This window comes from Berghia stephanieae, chromosome 6 (genome assembly GCF_034508935.2).
Source record: "Berghia stephanieae isolate SIO BIC M18660-M18661 chromosome 6, UCSD_Bste_1.3, whole genome shotgun sequence".
Classification (NCBI taxonomy): Eukaryota; Metazoa; Mollusca; class Gastropoda; order Nudibranchia; family Aeolidiidae; genus Berghia; species Berghia stephanieae.
In genome coordinates this window covers 53,372,608-53,395,568 of record NC_088365.1, presented here as the reverse complement: position 1 = coordinate 53,395,568, position 22,961 = coordinate 53,372,608, and the positions used below count along the sequence as shown (strand labels likewise).

At 38.2% G+C, this 22,961-nt stretch overlaps 1 long non-coding RNA gene across 2 annotated transcripts in view; it reads right to left on the bottom strand.

Moving 5' to 3' along the window:
• The window catches only part of LOC144975722 (uncharacterized), a 195,885-nt gene that overhangs the window by 14,221 nt on the left and 158,703 nt on the right, over positions 1 to 22,961 (bottom strand). For both annotated transcript variants that reach the window (XR_013645973.1, XR_013645972.1), the window contains one exon: positions 20,379 to 20,563. This is a non-coding gene — a long non-coding RNA (uncharacterized LOC144975722). The remainder of the gene's footprint in view (positions 1 to 20,378; positions 20,564 to 22,961) is intronic.

The window sequence follows — 22,961 nt, the reverse complement described above, 5'->3', positions numbered from 1 at the left end:
AAACCCCAGCCAGCCGGATCTAACCGTCGCCATCGTTAACTTATAACTTGACACTAGAACCCACTAGGACTTAAAGTTTGACGTCATTTTTTATCTTTGTGCGCCATCTAGTGAGTTGTCGTAAGTAGAGCTCATGGAAACAAATGATTCTATTAGTTGAACTATTGAATACAACTCACGATTTGTTTTCTTTTGTGGCCAAAGACTTGTCTTTTGACGTCATTTTTTGGTCAGTGTCAGGCTATATCTTTACGATGGCTACGCTCCAACACTGTTGGGTTAACAGAAGGGCAGGGATGGATGGAGAACAAACTACCTCGAAACTATCCCGAATAGCTACCGGCTTTCAGATTTCTTTGGCTTGTGAATCAAGAGCCCTACCTACTGAGCCATCACTCAGGGCTCCAGATTATCCTCGGTAGAAATACAATGTATGAAATAATGCTCAGGTGGTTGAGAAATTGCTCTAAAATCCCAAGGACTAAAGTTCAAACCCCATTATCGGTAGCAATCCTTTCTTTATTCCATAATTTAGAAAATAGGTCACGATGTTTTGTGGCGCTGCATTGTAGCAGATATCTGGGTCAATTTTCCTAGAGTTTTACCCAACAACCAAATTCCCCTGGTGATGATGAAGGGAATTTTATTCTGTCTAATCGTTAAATGTGGGGCTATGTGGTCTCGTGGTATCTGGTATGACACTCGGTTTCGGATCGGAAGGTCTTGGGTTCGAGCCTCGCTCAACGCAACGTCTAGTCTTTGGAAAGGGCTCTTAAGTCGTATTCTCTCACCGTACTCAGGTGTAAAATGAGTACCTGACCGTCAACAGCATTGTCCTTGTCGAAAAAATATTATAATATCGCCTAACAGGCGTCAGTCATGCCTCGTCCTACATGTTATGTGTTGCTGTTTGGTCAGGGACCCCTTGTAAAGCGCTTTGAGCAAGTTTCGTGGATATTGCGCTATATAAAAGTCAATTTCATTTTAAAATGTGACCCGTCATCCAACACCGGTATTAATTATGTCGAGATAAACAAAACGCTAGGAAATGAATTTACAACCACAAAGATCAAACCCGGGATTGATTTTGTTTCGTTGTTAATTAAATTTAATTAGATTCCCTTCATTCATCCTATAGGATAATTTTTCTCGAGGGTCTATTCCAGGGAAGACTGGAATAAACAGGCGTCAGCAGCAGTGCAGCGCCGCAAAGTGAGCTAGGGCGGGGTGACTTGCTCAAGGCCACACAACGCAGCGTCGGGTGATCGAACTCGCTACCTTCCGGGTACGAAGCAAAGACCGCCCCGCTAAGCCACGCTGCCTATGATGTAGAACTGACACTGGTCTAAAAAAAACTGTTAGAAAATTACAGCTCGTCGAAAGTACAAATATTTGTGAAAATAGAACCAAATAGAAACAAACAACTAAATATCAAATATGTGAAACAAAATGGCCGACCGGAACCGGAAACCCAAAAATAAACTTGATGTGAAATATGATTACGTTCCTATTCTATCTGGGAAAATCACATATTGAAATTTTTGGCCAGAAAACTCTTCCTTCAAATATCAATCAACTGGATAGAACCTCATCTTGACAGAAACTGACAAACCTGGGACTTTGCGAAGTATTTTATGAAGGCCCAGGTTTGAGGATTTTTGACAAGATGAGGGTTATTTAAATCGATCGATATTTGAAGGACGAGTTTTCTGACCAAAATCCAAAATAGCCATTTTTCCAGCGTACGTCAGTATTTGGGTCTGGTTGACACGCCAGCCGGCGGGGTGAGGTATAAAAACTGTATAAGGTCATAGGTCACTAGTCTTTATTCAGCCACTCCAGAAGTTCTTTTCTCTGATGGAATATTCTAGGGGAAATCATAAAATCACATTACTGACCAAAGCTGAAATCTTCCCCGCCCTACATCCTCGCCAACGTCACTATCCCCCCCCCCCCCGCCCCTCCTCCCTCCCTCACACACACACACACACACACACACACACACACACACCCATTCAGATATATCATTTTACCCATAATTCAATCAGCCTGTCAGACTCTCAATATGGAAAAGATGGTTTTTTATTACTTGTTATCCCGAAAGAAATAGGAAACAAGGTTTGTCTTTTTGTTTTTATGCGTCCCTTTCACCCCCCCCCCCCCCCCCTACCTCCCCACACACCCGCCTATTCTGCGTTCACATGTATATTGATAAGGCCTAAGTATTGATAAAATCATACACAACAGATTCGTTCTTTATCTCAAATAAAATCGTATAGAATTTAATCTTCACATTATCGCATCAAACTTACCATTTAGATTTATGCTGTTTATCGATTAATATTACCTTTTAATCTATATTTATCGCTTATTCATGGCTAATTAATACGAATTCTTTTTGTTTAATTGTTCTTTTTTTTTCTAATGATTTACCGTAATTATGTTGCATGTATAGCATTGATTGTTACAGTATTGATCTTTTCATTGAAAATTAATTCATTAGTTTATGAACTGTACATCATTATGAAAGACAAAAGAATTCTAACGAATAAAATACGATACGGTAAATACGATAATTGATAATCAGAGCTCTGAGGACAATACTGAAAATTTCGATAGCTCAGTTGATAGAGCACTTGCTCCAAACGCAAAGGATCAAGACCCATCCCGGGTGAAGCCGAGATTTTTTTCTTACTTCTTCTTGTCCATCAAGCAGTGATTGGGTAGCTGGTTCTGTTAGATCTTTCGGAAAGTACTTTGCGATAGACTAGCATTCTACCCAAAGGTTAGCAAGCAATTGCAATTGCACCTTTCACGCTGTAGAAACCGGGATAAACTCTAACTCCAAGTGACTAATAGCCTTAAATACGTTCAAAGGAAATGCTATTATCAGTGATAAAGGAATTAAATATACCTTCAATACTTTTATCCCTACAAACGTGACTGTCATAGTTTGAAAAAAAAATTAATTGAGCTTTTATATAGCGCAATATCCACTAGCGCTTTACAAGGGGTCCCTGGTCAACAGCAACATTTAACATGTAGGACGAGACATGACGCCTGTTAGGCGATATTACAATTTTTCGGACAAAGACAACGCTATTAACGGCCAGGTACTCATTTTACACCTGAGTACGGTGAGAGAATGTGAGTAAAGAGTCTTTTCCAAGGACTCAACTATGCGTCGAGCGAGGATCGAACCAGGACCTTCCGATCCGAAACCGAGTGTCATACCACTAGACCTCATAGCCGCACAAATATACCTTCAATACTTTTATCCCTACAAACGTGACTGTCATAGTTTAAGACGCAATGGGCAAAAATGAAAATAACAGCTTCAATAAAGAGATAAATATTAAACACTGACGGTTCGGGATCAAAGATCTATTCATTCGCCAACATCCCCCCACCCACCCCCCCCCCCCCCCCCCCGCCACCCCCGATTAATTCAACACTTTAAAGTCTTTTGATTGATTTTGTCATTGGCCTAAGAAGAGTCTTGATCCAGAACCGTTCCGTGTTTGGTATTTTGTTCCAAATCAAAGTTGTTATAATCACAGCTTGTGTCAGACGGTGTTGTCTTTGTGTCAGACTGTGTTGTCTTTGTGTCACACTGTGTTGTCTTTGTGTCACACTGTGTTGTATTTGTGTCACACTGTGTTGTCTTTGTGTCACGCTGTGTTGTCTTTGTGTCACACTGTGTCGTATCCATCTGTACAGGAAAACTCTGGAGAAAAATCACGTGTTTGATATTTTGGACAGAAAAATTGTCCCTCAAATATTTCGATCGATTTAAATGAACGCCGTCTTGGTAAACACTCCCAAACCTGAGATTTTACTTGACGTCTTCGTGAAGTCCCAGGTTTGAGAGTTTTTGACAAGATGAGAGTCATTTTAATCGATCGATATTTGAAGGACGAGTTTTATGGCCAAAAATATTTTTTAATTTTTTAATTTTTTATTTTTTTTTTGGGGAGGTGGGGGGGAGGGGGGTTGGATATTTTCAGATACGGTAGTCTACCCACCTCCCCCACCCCCTCCCCCTCCCACAGACACATCCATATGTATTACGATAGCCCTCCGTGACCTAATGTGACATATATTACTCTTTTCCTTAGTTTTCTTAAAACATTTAGTTTTACGTTGAATTACAAGGGCCGGACTGTTTGTGAGCTAGTGTGGTCTAGTGGTATGACACTCGCTTACGGATCGGAAGGTCCTGGGTTCGAGCCTCGCTCGCTCGGCGCATAGTTGAGTATTTGGAACGACTCTTTACTCACATTCTCTCACCGTACTCAGGTGTAAAATGAGTACCTTGCCCTTTAACAGCGTTGTCTCTGTCTGAAAAAAAAAATGCACTATCACCTAACGGGCGTCATGTCTCGTTCTACATGCTACGTGTTGCTGAGGTCAGAGACCCTTTGTAAAGCGCTTTGAGCACGATTAGTAGATATTAGACTATATAAAAGCTATATTCTTTATTTTCATATATTTTTTCCACCTTCACGAAATTCAATAAAAATCAATATTTCTACACGAAAGTGGAATGACAAAATTAAATCGTCTCTGTCAATTTCATTGGGAAATTTGACTGCTGAGCCTATCTAGAAGAGGAATGTTAGTAGACACCTCTAGCAGCAGCGCAGCGCCGCAATGCAGCGCCGCAAAGAGAACAAAATGAGGCTAACTTAGACACATTTTAATCCCACAAAAAAAAACTGAGATTCAAGTAGCTTGATTTGGATTTTGGTCCCTTCCAGTATTATTTCAATGAGGAAGTCTACCCCAAGGAACAAAGAATCGCTTGTAGGACAATCAAAGACCTGCTTTACTCTGGAGAAAAAAGCACGTATTTAAAGGTTTGGCCAGAAAACTCGACCTTCAAATATCGGTCAATTAAAATGACCTCATCTTGTCGAATACTCTCCAACCTGAGACTTCACGAACGGTTGCAATGAAGTCCCAGGTTTAAGAGTTTGTTACCAAATGGGATTATTTTGATGGAGAATATTTGACAGACGACACTTTCCGGCCAAAATTTTCAAAAGATTTATTTTCCTCCGAGTATGTGAGAAATCTGGTCTTTACAGCTCTGGTCACGCCTGGCAGTATTCAGACACAATTCAGACACAATTCGGACATTCAGACACAATTCAGACATCCAGACACAATCCAGACATTCAGTGTTTTAGCCAGTCTACGATTCACACAGTCACGACTAGAAGACTGTCTGGGCGTTAACAGCGTTGTCTCTGTTCGATTGTTTTTTAAAAATGTAATATCACCTAACAGGCATCATGTCACGTCCTGCATGTTACGTGTTGCTGTTGGCTAGGGACGGCTTGTAATGCGCTTTCATCATGATTATTGGATTTTATGGTGGAGGACTTAAACAGAGATTGTATCGTGTCTGGTTGACGTGAAATTCTGTGGCTATGGGGTCTAGTGGTATGACACTCGCTTTCGAACCTGATGGTCCAGGGTTCAATACCCATTTTGAGCGGTGATAAGTGGATTCCTTGGCAAAAGTCTCAGAAAGAAAATCTCGACTGCACCCGGGCTCGATCTTTGCTTGTAAAGCGAGTGCTCTACCAACTGAGCTACCTGGTCCTCCAGTCAGAAATATAAACGTAATGTTAATTTCAATTCGTTATGATGGAGAATCAACGACATATATTATGATATCCGTTCACGTAAATACTCACAAATCCGCCTACCACATTAAACATACCAACACACAAAACTGCTTGTCACCTTTTACGTTTATAGTCTGATTGATAGAATTTAGTGAGAACTAATCATGTTGAGAACATGTTGTCTAGAAATAATAACAAAGAGCTAACTGACGTCAACTTTGTTCCTTCTATTGACACTGGCGGTATTTCCCTGAGTTCTCTATTATCTCGTATCGATATTGTGACATATCGAGTACAGTCCACCCATCCACACTGGGTGGATCCTATTTCAGTTACGATTACCCTGTGCTATCTCTTATTTGGTATCGGTATATCGAGTGACATATCGAGTACAGTCCACCCATCCACACTGGGTGGATCCTATTTCAGTTACGATTACCCTGTGCTATCTCTTATTTGGTATCGGTATATCGAGTGACATATCGATCGATTTCCGTCCATCCCTCCATACTGGTTGTATCTTATTTCAATTACAATTTCCTTGTGTTATCGGATATTTCGTATCAATATATCGATATACCGATTACAGTCCATCCGATTACATTGATTGTAGTCAAATAGGATTTCCATTTGTTTATCTGGTCCTCCATTTCACCAATCACGTTCTCGGTGTCATCCAGCTGGATCCCTATAGAATATACCACAATTCAATTTTACATTGGTAACACAGAACAAGATGGGATGACACTCGGATCGGAAGGTCGAGGGTTCCAGTCTTAGCGGCGGATAGATGAGTCTTTGGATCCCTATAGAATATACCACAAATCAATTTTACATTGGTAACACAAAACAAGATTTTAGGACACTCGGATCGGAAGGTCGAGGGTTCCAGTCTTAGCGGCGCATAGATGAGTCTTTGGATCCCTATAGAATATACCACAAATCAATTTTACATTGGTAACACAAAACAAGATTTTAGGACACTCGGATCGGAAGGTCAAGGGTTCCAGTCTTAGCGGCGCATAGATGAGTCTTTGGTAAAGGCGCTTTACTCACATTGTCCCAGGTTTAAAATGAGTACATGGCCGTTAACAGCGATGTCTGTGTTGTGAAAAGATCGTATTATCGGCCAACACACGTCATATCGCCTCCTACATGTTGAGGTGTTGCTGTTGAACATGGACCCCTTGTAAAGCGCTTGAGTACGCTTAGTAGATATTGCGATATATAAATGCTCGTCTGTTGTTGATTTTTTCATGTGTGTGTTTTACGTTTGTTTTTGTTGTTGTTGTTGTTGTTAATGTTGTTGTTGTTGTTGTTGTTGTTGTTGTTGTTGTTGTTGTTTTTGTTGTTGTTGTCATTGTGAACAGGAGACGATATATATTACTAGTCCATGTGCTTGGGCCATTGGTCACATGGCATAATGTGCTCAAAATGACCCAAATGATAAAACGTGTTCACAGTTATAGAATAATAATAATAATAATAATAATAATAATAATAATAATAATAATAATAATAAATAATAATATAATAGATCTTTATTGTCCATAAATATGGCAATTTGTCATTTAGTTACACTTTTTATAACGTTATATGATAACTATAACATTGAACAGATATTTGACTCCTACTTATTATCTCTCTCTCTCTCTCTCTCTCTCTCTCTCTCTCTTTCTCTGTCTCTCTCTCTCTCTCTCTCTCTCTCTCTCTCTCTCTCAACAACGCAAAAGGTCATTTTGTTCAGCTTGACCCATGGGTTTGTTTACAACTTTCACACACAAAGCTGAGCGTTTACATTTACTTAGAAATGTCCAATCGTTGGACAGCAACAAATCACGTGATCGATGACATCGGTTGGATATAGATCAGCCCCATTTGATTTGAAATGTCGGAATAACTCGAACGACGAAGATGACGACTATGATGATGACGATGATGTTGATGACGACGATATTGATGACGACGATGATGATAATTATCAATTTCAAATCTCATACACATAGAAAGTTCGTTTCAAGACGGTTTGTATATCATGAGTTATTTTACAACCCCGAATTGATTCAAGTTTTAACGACCTTCAACGAGTTTTAATGAGCTTCGGGTCAAGGGTCATAGAATGTAAGTGGGGAAATAATGGCCAGGATGAAAGACACCATTTTGTAAACAAGAAATTGTAAACAATAATATAATGATAGGTAGATAGGTAGATAGATAGACAGATAAATAGATAGATAGATAGATAGATAGTTAAATAGATAGATAGATAGATAGATAGTTAAATAGATACATTGATATATATATATATATATATATATATATATATTATATATATATTATATATATATATATACATATATTTATATATTTAATATATATATATATCCCATTGGGTAATTTATTTGTATATTCTTTATTTATTTAATATGGGATTTTTTACAAATTTCTAATGATGCATGTAAAAATCATTAATAGAGAAATCCCTAGAGATAAATCAGATTTCAATGTCCCAGCCTTATTTGTGGCTGTGACCTGTAAGGTATGTCCACACACACACACACCCACACATACATACACACACATACACACACACACACACACACATAGCCTGATAATTGACAATCGGATAATCTCATCGCCCATTGCTCCTCGTCTCGTTGTCCCAATAAACCGTGTTCCGTCTAATGCCCTTCCTTCCCAAACCCACACGTAAGCACCATTTAGATAATCAAGAATGTCATGTGACAATATTATGGTTACCTCTTTACCGGTTGTGTTGGATTGAAGTCGAACCTCTTGTCAAGTCTTACGGGCTATGTGGTATTGTGGTATGACTCTCGCTTTTGGGTCGGGAGGTCCAGGGTTCAAGACCCGCTTTGAACGGGTTAGTTGAGTCCTTAGAAAAAGCCTCTTTACTCAAGTTCTCTCACTCTACTCAGGTGTAAGATGAATAATTGGCCGTTAACAACATTGTCGCTGTCAGAAAAATATTATAATAACATTTCCTAACAGGCGTCATGTCTCGTCCTATATGTTACGTGTTACTGATGGCTTGGAACCTATTGTAATGCGCTCTGAGCACGTTTAGTGGATATTACGCTATATCAATGCTCCAGTTTTTGTTTCATTTTGAGTTTGTTGGGATTTTTTTGTTTTGTTTTTTGTTTGTTTGTCTTTTGTTGTTGTTATTGTTTAAAAGACAACACGGGGCTTTTGATTACAGGTTAGGTTCAAACCGATCCCGGCATGTAAAGGTTCGAACCCCGATCCTAAAAGCCAATCAAATAAATGAACGTTTCAAACAAACGCTGCTGGCTTTTTGTTGTCCTTCAAATAATCCACTAGCCAATACCATCCCCCCCCCCCCTTAACACACACACACACCCAAACACACACCCAAACACACACACATACTGTAACACAAACACACACTCTCGTCATTACGGTAATTATTTCTTAATTAATGAAATGATGATGGCGAATTGAGAGGAGTGCATTAATGAGTACAAGATATCATCAGTTATATCGACCATTGTTTTTTTAAAATCATTTCTTGATGTCCGGGGGATTATCAACTCGCTCTATTACAAGGGGAATGCATTTGTCACCGGTTGCCTCCCATAGTTGTGGCCAATACAGTAAACACTAATAATGAGGACAACTCATCAAACACTACACGTCTGTAGACTGGTTGATGTCTGGAAATGACCAACGGTCAGATAACAATCAGCCTCAATGTCCGGTACTCGTATCCCACTCTAGATCCATAACTGACAATACGATTCAATAGTCTGATGTCACGTCGCCCAGTAACGGCGGCCATCGTGGTTCTAAACAAAGAAAATCATTCCTTTTTATTTTTCATGCTGGCTAGAACATTTCATATGTCTTGTGATCAGAATGTGTAAAAGTCAAAACATGATCAGATTTATAGTGTTTTTTTCCGTCTGGATACGCTTTTATATTCGTCGGAGAAATATTTCATAAGGGCGTCCGCCATTGTTCCGATAGTTTAGAGCCAGTTACTAAGTTACCATGCGTTATTACGAGGGAAATGACGTTACGACTGTTGAAGCGTATTGATGCTGTGCATTTAGCCAAAATACTCGTAACACCCGTATCAAAAGACTGAACTATGTGTAACCTTGAACGTTTATAGTCTGATTGATAGAATTGTGATCTCGTCACCGGAAACGCTGTCTATAAACAATAACAAAGGGCTGAGTGACGTCAAATTCGTTCCTCCTTCTATAGATAGATCAAAGATGACGAAACTCAGGCCTTTGTTATTGTTTTTGCCATCCGCGTTTATGAGTACTTCTCACTAAACTGTATTAACCTGAATATAAACCTTCAAGGTTGCACACCGTTTGTGTGTTGGCCAGTTTTACTTCCGGATGGCAATAATGTGAACTTCTTAGCCAAGCGCATACTATCCATATCATCTAGCTATTTCTACACACGTCTGAAATCAAAAGCAGCTCCCTGGTATTATTTCTCTCTTTCTTAAATAAAGAAGGATGTGTTTCTATCGGAAATATTCTTGAATATTGATACCATATATACCCTCCCCCTCCCCCCCCCCCCCCCCCCCCGCCCCTATTTAGTCCTATTACAGGCAGCTAACAAATCATGAATATTCATTAACCTGTGCCATACCTTAGAAGACAAAATGTTTTTGAAAATTTTATCCAGAAAACTTGACCTTCAAAATATCGATCAATTGAAATGATCCTGATCTAGTTAATAATTAAAAGCTCTCAGAAATGAAGTCCCAGGTTTGAGAGTTTTTGAAAAGATGAGGATCATTTTACTCGACTGAAATTAGAAAGGGTTTTCTGACTAAACATTTAAACGGTGTTGTTTTATTTTTTCCAGAGCACGTAAGAACAGTAACTATAACCTACGAGAAAAGACTAAATTCTTGCCATTCTATCTTAAAAGGTAATAGTAATAAGTTATCAACAATAGGTAATAGGTAATAGGTAACAAGTAACATTTAATTGGAAATTTAATAGTAGCAGGTACTAAGGTAATAGGTAGCAGGTAACAAGGGTTATAGGGTAATAGGTAATAGGTGATGGGCAAATATAATAGGTAAATAGGTAACAGGCAATAGGTTAATGTGGTAATATTTAACAGATAATAGATAATCGGTAAAGGTAATAGGTAATAGCTAATGGGTGACTGAAGCCTGTACCAGATAACTTTTACTCCTAATTTGGTGAAAACTGGAAGGTTTCATGTAAAGTTAGATTGAAACCAAATCCGGCTGTAAATGGTTAATTTTCCAAATCATTTCAAACGAACCCATTAACCCTCCCCATACAAAATGGAAAACATTTCACACAGGCCGATATTGACGGGGAAAAGGAAAAAGGCAGCAGAAATCGTGAATATTTGAACACAAAACAACACATGAAAACACCGATCTTCCAATCCGATCAAAGAGATTGAGAGGTTATGAGTGCGCGCTCATTAATTATTCTGTTCGTGTACGACGAACATTGATGTGTTACAAATAACGTGTTATTGTGACGTCACATCGAGTCACTGCTGTTGTTGTGTCGTGCCACAGATCACCTATTTACGGGTTTTTAAAAATCGTTTAAAAAACAACAAACGTTTAAACAGTTTTTTTTTAAATAAGAATAAAAATATAAACAAAATGCAATGGAAGAAAAGAAGCAAAACTTTAAACAGAAAGCAATACAAAAACATGACAATTTATAAATATAATAGGATTTAATAGTCTGATGTCACATCCGCCCAGAAACCAGCAGCTTGGTTCTAAACAAGGAAAATCGGTACCCTTTATTCATTATGCTGGCTAGAACTTTTTCACATGTCACGTGATCGGAATGTATAAAAGTCAGAAACATGATCAGATTTATAATGATTTTTTCCTTTTATGCTCGTCGGAGAAGTATTTCATAAGGGCGGTGATGGAGATAGATAATGGCATCCGCCATTGTTCCAATAGTTTAAAACCAGTAACTATGTGTCATTACGAGGGAAGTGACGTAACGACTATTGAACCCTATTGAGGGCTGAGCAATCAAACGTAGTCTTTCTAAATTGACGCTTACCAGAGAATTACTAATTACGTCCAAAGACACATCTACAACAATGCTAGTGGATAACCCTCAATGTTTGAGGATAAATGGAGGCTATTACGAACAATCATTCATCTTTTACTGTTCCATCATTTATTACCTTAACTACGCCATTCACACATCTCTCAATCGTTCTTTCAGCGTGTTTTGTTGATAAAGGGGAAACCCAAAACGCCCATAGTATCTGTCTTCGTCTAATAAATTGAAGCTTACAATTCAATACTTATCTTTATCTAATCAGACTATAAGCTTTCAAGATTACACAGAGTTTTTATGCATTGATACGTTATATCCGGCGGGCTGATGACATGAGTTTTTGTGGGGGGTTTTGTCTAAACACATAGCATCAATACCAACAACAAAAAATGGAAATGGAATGGCTTCGAATGGCGGAATCATTTCCACCTTCCCATGTTAGTATTTTCCCACCTTAATTCACGTTTAAGACTGTGAGCTACACATTCAATGGACCGTGAAAAACCCGTGTGAGTTTGGAAAAATAAACGGTATGAATTATTTCCCCTGTCAATTATTATTTAATGAGTTCTCGCATCAACTCCAAATCAACACGTTGTTCTGTTGATACTCATATATCATCTTTCTGTCGTACTCTGGTAAAACACGTATTTAAAATTTTGGTCAGAAAACTCGTCCTTCAATTATCCATCAATTTAAATTACCCTCATCTTGTCAAATTGAGAAAATAGGAAGCAGGCGCTTGTTTTGCATAAAGATATCTAAAAGGAAAGAGGTTCGCACCCCAGTAGAAGAAGACTTGATTCGTTGGGGAAGGTCTTCTTTTTTTTTGTCATGTACTTTTCTTTCTTTGCTTTGTATTGCTACATTATTTTGGGACCCTCAATTATCAAAACTCCAAAATTTGAGATTCCTTTAAAGACTGCACGAATCCCCACGTTTTGAGAGTATTAGTCAACATTAGAGTCATTTTAATCGATCGATATTTGAAGGACGAGTTTTCTGATCAAAGTCTTTTTGAAATACGTGTTTTCCCCGAGTCCCGTAGCTTTGCTATGATTGGCTGGGTAGATAGCAAGATGGATGCCAGGCCAGGAACAAACACAAACATTCTAACGTCTTAACTTTAAAAAAAAAAAAAACTTGAGCTTTTATATAGCGAAATATCCACTACACGTGCTCAAATCGCTTTACAAGCGGTCCCTGACCAATAGCAACACTTTATATATAGAACGAGACGTGACGCCTGTTAGGCGATATTACAAATGTTTTTCGACAACGCTGGTGACGGCCAGGTACTCATTGCACACCTGAATCCAGTGAGAGAATATGAATAAAGAGCCTTTTCCAAGGACTCAACTATGCGCTGAGCGAGGCTCGAACCCAGGACAGTCCGATCCGAAAGCGAGTGTCATACCACAAGACCACATAGCCGCGTATTAATTTCTCTTTGTAACCAAACGGATGAGTTGTTTATTTTATACATGAGGACTTTGTGTTAAAGGTCAAGATCGGTTTGCCTCAGAAACGACTGATAAACTTAATTGGATTCAGTTGTCTGATGTCACGCCGCCCCGCCAAGCGACGGCGGCCATATTGGTTCTAAACAAAGAAAATCATTACTTTTTATTCTTCATTCTGTCTAGAACTTTTCATATACCTTGTGACCAGAATGTGTAAAAGTCAAAAAATGATCAAATTTATGTTTTTTTTCCTCTGGATACGCTTTTATGCTCACCGGAGAAATATTTCATACGGGTGTCCGCCATTGTTCCGATAGTTTAGAGCCAGTGTTACTAAGTTACCATGCGTGATTAGGAAGGAAGTGACGTTACGACTGTTGAAGAGTATTTAACCCTTTCCACACCAGCCATTATAAAATCGTCACATTCCTTACGATACAACCAACAATATTCCCGTTCTGATTTCATTTCTACCTCACATTGTTTAAAGGGAATATTTTGTTATAGCTATAAAAACTTGTTAGTTGCATCGAAACGAATGTGAAGATTTTCATATGGTTGGTATGGAAAGGGTTAAGCCATATTCTGATAAGCTTAGGGTAAAGCCGAACGGCGAGGTTAAAGGTTAATTCTTGTATCCAGGATTCCGTTCCCAACCGATGGTATTGATGATGAGTTGTTAAATTTGTTGACGTAGAGGAAGTTTGCCGTAACGATGGGGATCAGATTTAATTTGTTTTATTCGTTTCTTATCTCCGGCCGTTAGAATTTTATAAGATAACGTTTTATCATTGCCTGGCGTACGATGTTTATCACATGGTTTATGATTTGGTTATGTTTATGTTTGAATGTGTGAGTGTGTGTGTGTGTGTGTGAGAGAGAGAGAGAGAGAGATAGGGTGAGATAGGGTGAGAGAGAGAGAGAGTGAGAGAGAAAATATATATATATATATATATATATATATATATATATATATATATAGAGAGAGAGAGAGAGAGAGAGAGAGAGAGAGGGAGAGAAAGAGAGAGAAAAAAAGAGAAGAAGGAGGAGAGAGAGAAAAGAAAGAAAAAGAAAGAAGAGAGAGAGAGAGAGAGAGAGAGAGAGAGAGAGAGAGAGAGAGAGAGAGAGAGAGAGGAGAGAGAGAGAGTTTTTGTGTGTTGGGGGAAGTGAATGTGATAGTGATTGGAATTGACGGAAAAAGGGGGGGGGGGGTAGATGGTGGTGATAATGATGCTATTGATAATGATTATCATGATACAAATAATGATGATAATATGGCACAGATAACGAAGACGATGATGAGGCTGATGATGAAGATGACGATGATAGTGATGGTAATGATAATGATAATGATGATCATGATAGTGATAATGATGATGATCAAATGATGACAGTGATGATAATAATAATATCAGTGATAATGGTTAAATAATCGCTCTACCTGTTTATCTCGTCACACCGCCGACAATAAAACATCCCATAATCCATATCTTTCAAACCCAATGTTTTCATTGGCTGCCGATGCCAACACACAAACTGTTTATATCGCTGTCTCGCTACGACTTCAATGTCTCAACGAGTTTATTTTTATTATGCATAACCCCTATCTTACTCTCAAACAAAACAAACGGCAACAACAATACAATATTTAAAAAAAAAACATATAAACACTTTTATATAGCGCAATATTCACAAAACGTGAACAACGCGCTTTACAAGGGGTCCCTAGCCAACAGCACCATTTAACATGTAGGACGAGACATGAAGACTGTTAGGCGATATTACAATTTTAGTTCCGACAGAGGCAAAGAGTTGGCGGCCAGGTACTCATTAAATACTTGAGTATGATGAGACAATGTGAGTATAAAGTCTTTTCCAAGGACTCAACAATGCGCAGCTCGGAGCGAGACTCGAATCCAGGAACTTCCTATCCGAAGACAAGCGTTATACCACTGGACCTCATGGATAGCCGCATATTTATACGAGTTTGTTTGTGGTATGTGTGTGTTATCTCTCTCGTTCTAAAAATGTTAACATATTTAGAAGTACCTACAATTCCAGACACAGTTGATATTATTGAGTAGTATTTATAACGAAGTTAATCATGAAATAGTAAATATGATAATGATGATAGTAATAATAATAACAATAATAATAATAACAATAACAATTATAATGATAATAACAATAATAATAATAATAATAATTATTATTATTATTATTATTATTATTATTATTATTATTATTATTATTATTATTATTATTATTATTATTATGATGATGATGATGATGATGATGATGATGATGATGATGATGATGATGAATGATGATGATGATGATGACAAGAAAATGAAATAAACACAACAAAACAAATATTAAAATGTCAGTCTTAGCAGATAGAAATTGTTAAATTTTTGATTTTTGACCAACTAAAACATGGAATTTGTGGCATAAATTCAAACGTGCTCGTACAAACATATCAAGTTAACGTTAATGAAATCGACCTCTCCCTGATCATTGTTATTTTTTTTTTATACCGCCAAAATTGGCGACTAACAAGATTCTCTCGATCAGATTATTGATGCTATACGCTAAGTAAAAAAACTCAAATCATCCGTCAGTCGAATATAACGTACAAACACACAAAACAATGTGTAACATTAAACTCTTATAGCGGAGACAGAGATATATAGAGAGACGCGAAACTTTGAAAGTAGCAATAGGCTTTAATAGCAGAAGATGCATACCTATGTCAGGTGGAGTCATGTCGGTAAGCGTCCTCTCTCAAAATGTTTATATTTACAAGACAATTGGATTCAATAATCTGATGTCACGTCGCCCAGCAACGGAGGCCATCGTGGTTCTAAACAAAGAAAATCTGTACTTTGTATTCTTCATGCTGGCTAGAACTTTTCATAATATGTCTTGTGCTCAGAATGTGTAAAAGTCAAAACATGATCCGATTTATAATGGGTTTGTTTTAACTCTGGATACGCTTTTATGCTCGTCAAAGGAATATTTCATATATGGACGTCGCCATTGTTCCGATAGTTTAGAGCCGATTACTAAGTTACCATGCGTCATTACGAGGGAAGTGACGTTACGACTGTTGAAGGGTATTGAACTTTGGTACGGGTCTCGCAATCTCTATAGATAGAATGCGCTTGGCCAAGGAGTTCGCAACATTGCCATCCGGAAATATAACTGACCAACACACAAACTCTGTGTAACCATGAACTTTTATAGTCTGGTTAATACAGTTTAGTGAGAACAACTCACAAACGCGGATGGCAAAAAACAATAACAAAGACCTGAGTGACGTCATCTGCATACTATCTATTCAGTTGGATGATTTCTTCTCACTATATTCTCTCAGACTTTTGATGGAACGAAATTAACACTACTCAGCTCTTTGTTCAGCCTATTGTTATGAATAGTCCTCACTAAATTGTATTAATCAGACTATAAACGCTTAAGATTACACATTGTTTTGTGTGTGTTTTGGTACGTTATATTTCCGGCTGGTGGATGTTGTGAGGAAATTGCCTCAGCGCAAAGCATTAATAAACTGTGTATTTATATAATTAAATACATCAATACCCAAAATGCCATATTTACCGACTTGACATTGACACCCACATACGGAAGGAGTTTCATGTCTCCATCATATAAATCAATGATAACAACTCATGAAAATGGCTGGCGATAAAGAATAACAAAGACCCGAGTGACATCGAAATCGTTCTATCTATAGATATTGCAAAATGCTTTCGGCCAGGTCTCAACACACAAAACTATGTGTAACCAAGAACGTTTATTGTCTACGAGATCGTGGCCTTCGTAAAGTTATAGCCTGATACTGACCAAAAAATGACGTCAAAATGCCAGTCTTTTGCCACAAAATAAAACAAATCGTGAGTTGTATTCAATAGTTCAACCAATGAAATAACTTGTTTCCATGAGCTCTACTAACGACAACTCACTAGACGGTGCAAAAACCAAATAATGACGTCAAACTGTCAGTCCTTTTGGATTTCAGTGTCAGGCTTTTACATAACGATGGCTACGACTAGATTTAGTGAGAACTAATCGCAAGCAGGTGGAATAAAAACATTGACAAAGAGTTGATCGACGTCAACTTCAATTGTTCTGTGGAGAGTCATCAATACGCCTTCTGTCGTTAAATCCTGCTGGCATATGTTTCGAGTATTTTACCTAAACGCATAGAATCAATAAGAATTCCAACTAAGTCCGTCCGATTATGATCGGAGTGCTCTAACAACTGACCTATCCGTCCATTCTAATCATAATAATGAGAATAACGATGATAATAATAACGGTAATTATCTCCAATCTGTGTCGGCCGTTGTTGAATGCCTGCACTCATTACCAATCCATTTGGACATTTCATTGTAAATAACGGCAGGAGAACATCCAATGGGAAACACACAAGGAACAAGACAATACAACACAACTGGTGATTGAATGGAAGGAATTGATTTACACAATGGTTGCTTTACACACACACACATACACACACACGCATATATATATATATATATATATATATATATATATATATATATATATATATATATATATATATATATATATAATATATACTCATACACAAACAATCACACATAAACAGTCATAAACAAAGAAGGAAAAAGACAACAGAACAGAACTGGAGATTGGATGTAAGGAATTGATTTACACAATGATTGCTTTACAATCATACATACAAACACACATACACACAGCAAACATACATATATATATATATATATATATATATATATATAATAATATACACACACAAACACATACACACACGCGCGCGCGCGCGCGCGTACACATAGAAGGAATGAAATTAATGCCCTTCAGAGGTTTGTTATTATTTTAGACAGACATTTGGTGATTAGTTCTCACTGAAATAGTCCGACTATAAACGTTTAAGGATTGGCATAGTTTTGTGGGGGGGGGGGGGGGGGGGAGGGGATGCCCTTTTATCTGACGGGGAGATGTTGTGAGTGTTTTAAATGATAAAACCAATAACATCAATAAGTAAATGTTTCCTTTAATTGTTACGTGGAATATGAACGGACCTGTATGGCGATTCGGTTTTAGAAAACAGGAAATAATCTATACTGTCTAATGGAATGGATTGTGGGTAATTAACTCCCCTCACCCACCCCTATAGATAGTATGCGCTTGGCTAAGAAGCTTACAACATTGCCATCCGGAAGTATAACGGACCAACACACAAAATTGTGTGTAACTATGAACGTTTATAGTCAGGTTAATACAGTTCAGTGAGCATTACTCATAAACGCGGATGGCAAAGACCTGAGTGACGTCATCTTCGAACTATCTATACACGCACCCCCATTCCTTCACTCCTAAAACCATTTTTTCTACCCCACACCCTGTTCAAATCCAATAAGAAATGTAGAAAGAAATGCGTCCTTAGGCTTACAATTTTACTTGATAGAAATGTACAGATTTGGTATTTAAGATCTACAGTTAAGCCTCAACTCTTATTAATATCAATGATTTGTAAAAGAAAAGAAAGGAGATAAAAAGCAAAGAATGTAATAATCTTTTTAAAACATCCCCAAAACAGTAGTAGTAATAGTAGAACTAATAATATTCATAGTAGTAGTAGTAGTAGTGGTAGTAGTAGTAGTGGTAGTAGTAAAATTTTATTCTCTATTGTTTTCTGGCACTTTTCTACTCACTTCATATATTGTTGTTACCAACATAAGTGCCTGCTCCACTCACTTTTCTGAATTAAAAATTCACCCCATGCACCGGAGCATACTCAATGTCTCAATCGTTTCTATGTTATATGTTTGTGATGAGAATATTGGCTATTAAGCTTAACTGCTGGTCAAAATTATTTCGCGATGGTGGTGAACGAATCGGCGATCTCAAGAAGTGGGTGAGAGAGGGATCTAGAAATGACTTTGGGTTTGAAACGAATATTTTAGTGTTCGTGGATAGCTCACACGGTAGAGCCACGCTCTCACCTGCCAGGCGGAGTTGTCGTACCAATAAGGTCGCAGGTTCAAACCCCACCACCGCCGCGGAAAAAAATGTTTTTATTCTCTATTGTTTTCTGGCACTTTTCTACTCACTTCATATCTTGTAGTGGTAGTAGTAGTAGTATAGTAGTAGTAGTAGTAATAGTAGTAGTAGTAGTAGTAGTAGAAGTAGTGGTAGTAGTAGTAGTAGTAGTAGTAGTAGTAGTAGTAGTAGTAGTAGTAATAGTAGTAGTAGTAATAGTAGTAGTAGTAGTAGTAGTAGTAGTAGTAGTAGTAGTAGTAGTGTAGTAGTAGTAGTAGAAGTAGTAGTAGTAGTAGTAGTAGTAGTAGAAGAAGTAGTAGTAGTAGAAGAAGTAGTAGTAGTAGTAGTAGAAGAAGAAGTAGTAGTAGTAGTAGTAGTAGTAGTAGTAGTAGTAGAAGTAGTAGTAGTAGGGTAACAAACTTCGCGGCGTTTGTGTTTGTTGAAACCGTGACCTCAGGAAGTCAAGGAGAGCAGCTCAAGACAGACATAGAGTTTGAAACCACTTTTTATTTTTTTTTTTTTCGGAGTGGCGGATAGCTCATACGGTAGAGTCACGATCTCCCCGACCAGTCGGAGTTGACGTTCCAGTAAGGTCGCGAGTTGAAGCCCAATCGCCGCCGCGAAATTTTTATTGTCTACTGTCTTCTGGTACTTTCCTACTCACTTCATTTCTTGTTAGAAATAGATAATAGTGGCCCACAGTATCAAAACAGTATTATGTAGAGGTAGAGATTAAACGTTTTCTATTTAGGTTTTCCTATATAAACATAAGTTCATCTCACAACTCCTCTTGAAGGAGGAAACGTCATAAAAGGTCCCACCAAAGAATGCCTGCATTCCACAATGCCAGGAAATACTGCGTTTCCTCAAGTCGCCTCTTAACAGGACATGACAGAACTGCATCAAATATCTGCAGATGGAAACTTGGAAACAGTGATACCTGACGGAGATGCCAGGCAGCCCCAGAGACCAGCGATCACATCGTCCTCCACTGTCCAGTCACTAAACTTGAAGGTGCCTATGAAACAGTTCTTAGGGCGGAGGAAGACTTTTGAAGTGGGATGACGAAATGAATTTGGATGTGTAGCATAAGCTACTACTACTAACTCATAACTCACCTTTCCTTCGCCTGCTCGTCGTGTCTCCGATGAACCACCAGCCTGAGACCTAGACCATGTCGTGGGAGGTTTGATGACGTCAGATTATCAAAAGTCGATTTGTGATGAAGACAACTAAACAGCACGGGTGTAAGTTGTAGATGTGAATTGCTTCAGAGCTCAACAAGGTGCTGGTAATAATTCTTCTGAAAGTGGAAAATATAAAACAATTTGATAATAGATTGGTGGGAGTATAGTGAGTGGAGGTATGCTGTGGGGTGGGGGGGGGGGTTAAAAATGACATTTTGGGGCATGGGGGAGGGAGGGTGGGGAGGGGGACGAGCAGGAATTTAACGTATAAGAGATTTTAGCAGATCAATTATAGTGAATACTGTGGACAGTAAAAATAATAGTGTAGTTACAATAATGAATAAAACCCCTTCGGAAAATAATAAAATATCAAACACGAAACGTTTCGTGCTCAAAACGTTTCTTCAGCCAATATCAAATACAGTTAAAACGTTATAATATATCACGTACAATCCACCAGGACGCAAAAGGAATCTCATTACTAGTTGGGAAACACAGCTTTTGAAAGTGTCTAAAATGGACATCATCGTATTGTCCATTCTGATGCAAATTTTAATAAACTATTTCTGCGGCTATTGGTTAGGTAGTATGGCACTCGCTTTCAAACCGAAAAGTCCTGGGTTCGAGCCTCACTCGTCGCATAGTTGAGCCCTTGGAATAGGCTCTTTACTCACTTTCTCTCACCGTACTCAGGTGTAAAATGAGTACCTGGTCGTTAACAACTTTGTCTCTGTCCGAAAAAATTGTAATATCGCCAAACAGGCGTCATGTCCCGTCCTATATGTTAAGCGCTTTGAGCAAGTTTAGTGGATATCGCACAATATAAATGCTCTTTTATTTATTTATTTATTCATGCTATCTAGATTGGCTGGTTTTCTATTTTTCAACCAACAGAAAATAACGACATGGAATTTGTGTCCAGTCGTCTCTACACGGTATGATTGTTGAGGTAACACTATGCTGGAAATTGAACGTCAACTCAACAGTTTATATAACGACTTTTCTTCATCTCAGCAAAGCAACAATAATCACAACTCTGAACAACAAAAAATAGCACGTGTTCAAAATTTTGGCCAGAAAACTTATCCTCCTGAAATCGATGAGTTAAATGACTCTCATCTTGCCGAAAGTTGTTCAAAGCTGGTACTTATCAGGTCTGCAAGGAATCTCAGGTTTGAGAGTTTTTGCCAAGATGAGAGTCGTTTAAATCGACCGATATTTGAAGGACGAGTTTTCTGGCCAAATATTTTAAATATGAGTTTTTACAGAGTACGACAGTGTTATATGTCCTGGTGATTTGAGAATCCGACGGAAATTATAAGAAGCTTATTCTCTAGGGGGAGGGGGGATAGGGGAGGGGGAGGAGGTTGAAGGGGGGGGGGGGGGTTGATGTGTCGAAATATATTTCCCTTGATCAAGGAATAAACACGTTGTAATGAGAATCAGATCCTAAAAGATTACCTGTCATCTCAAAACGGATATGGAGACATCAGAGGTTTGACCCGCCCACTATCGACATGTGTGACGTCAGATAGAAGGACATTGTCGTCACTCAGTCCTTAATTTTTGTTTTTTTTAGCCAGCCACTTTATGAGTAGTTCTCTCTAAATGGTATCAACCAGATTATAAACGGTCAAGATTACACAATGTTTGGTGTGTTGTTGGTAAGTTATATCCGACTGGCGGAATGTTGTGACTAAATGCCATAAGCACACAGCATCAATGTATTCAATTTCAATCACAAAATTCATCCCAATGGAATACCGTTTTGGAACGATGTCATATTTGAAGTCAAACTTTTTGCCCAACAATGTGATCCTGAGCCCCTAGAAGCTGTGGACACCGTAAAACGTAATAAACAAAAATGAATATCATTTTCAAAACTAAAAATATAACAAAATCAAAAATGTTGTTGGCTGAAAAAGGGTTTTGATCCCGTAAAGTTCTCACCGTCTCTGAACTTTTTCTTATTTTTTTTACAGATGTTTTATTCATTTTCGTTTATTACTTTTTACTGGCCAAAAATTATTTTTTTTATTTCTAAAAAGGCTTTTTATCTCGTCAGGCCAAATTTGGCCCTAGGTGTTTTAGCCGTGACTATCAATTTGATTGGCTTTATCAAAGGACCTGGCCTGGCTTGCAGTGGCTTTGAAATCCTGGGGTCTGGCGTCATCTCATCGCCTCCAAGCCTGTGGAAATTGCCCTCACTACCAAAATAACACGTCACCAGCCCACAATACATTTACTCTCAAACGGTTTATTGGCTCTGATTAGCTGGTTGGAGTTCGACGCGAGTTTATGTTACCCTTTAATAAACTAAATCTTTTGAGGGGAGAGATAACTAACGGGATGGGGTTAGGTCGAAATAGGGGGGTGGGGGGATTGAGAAGGGGGGATCGAAGGGGTTATTTGGATACCTACTGAAAATATGTCTATATTCAAAACTTCAAAGCGGTTATGATGGTCTAGAGGTATGAGTCTACTTATAGTACTAAGTCTGATCACAGCCAAAAC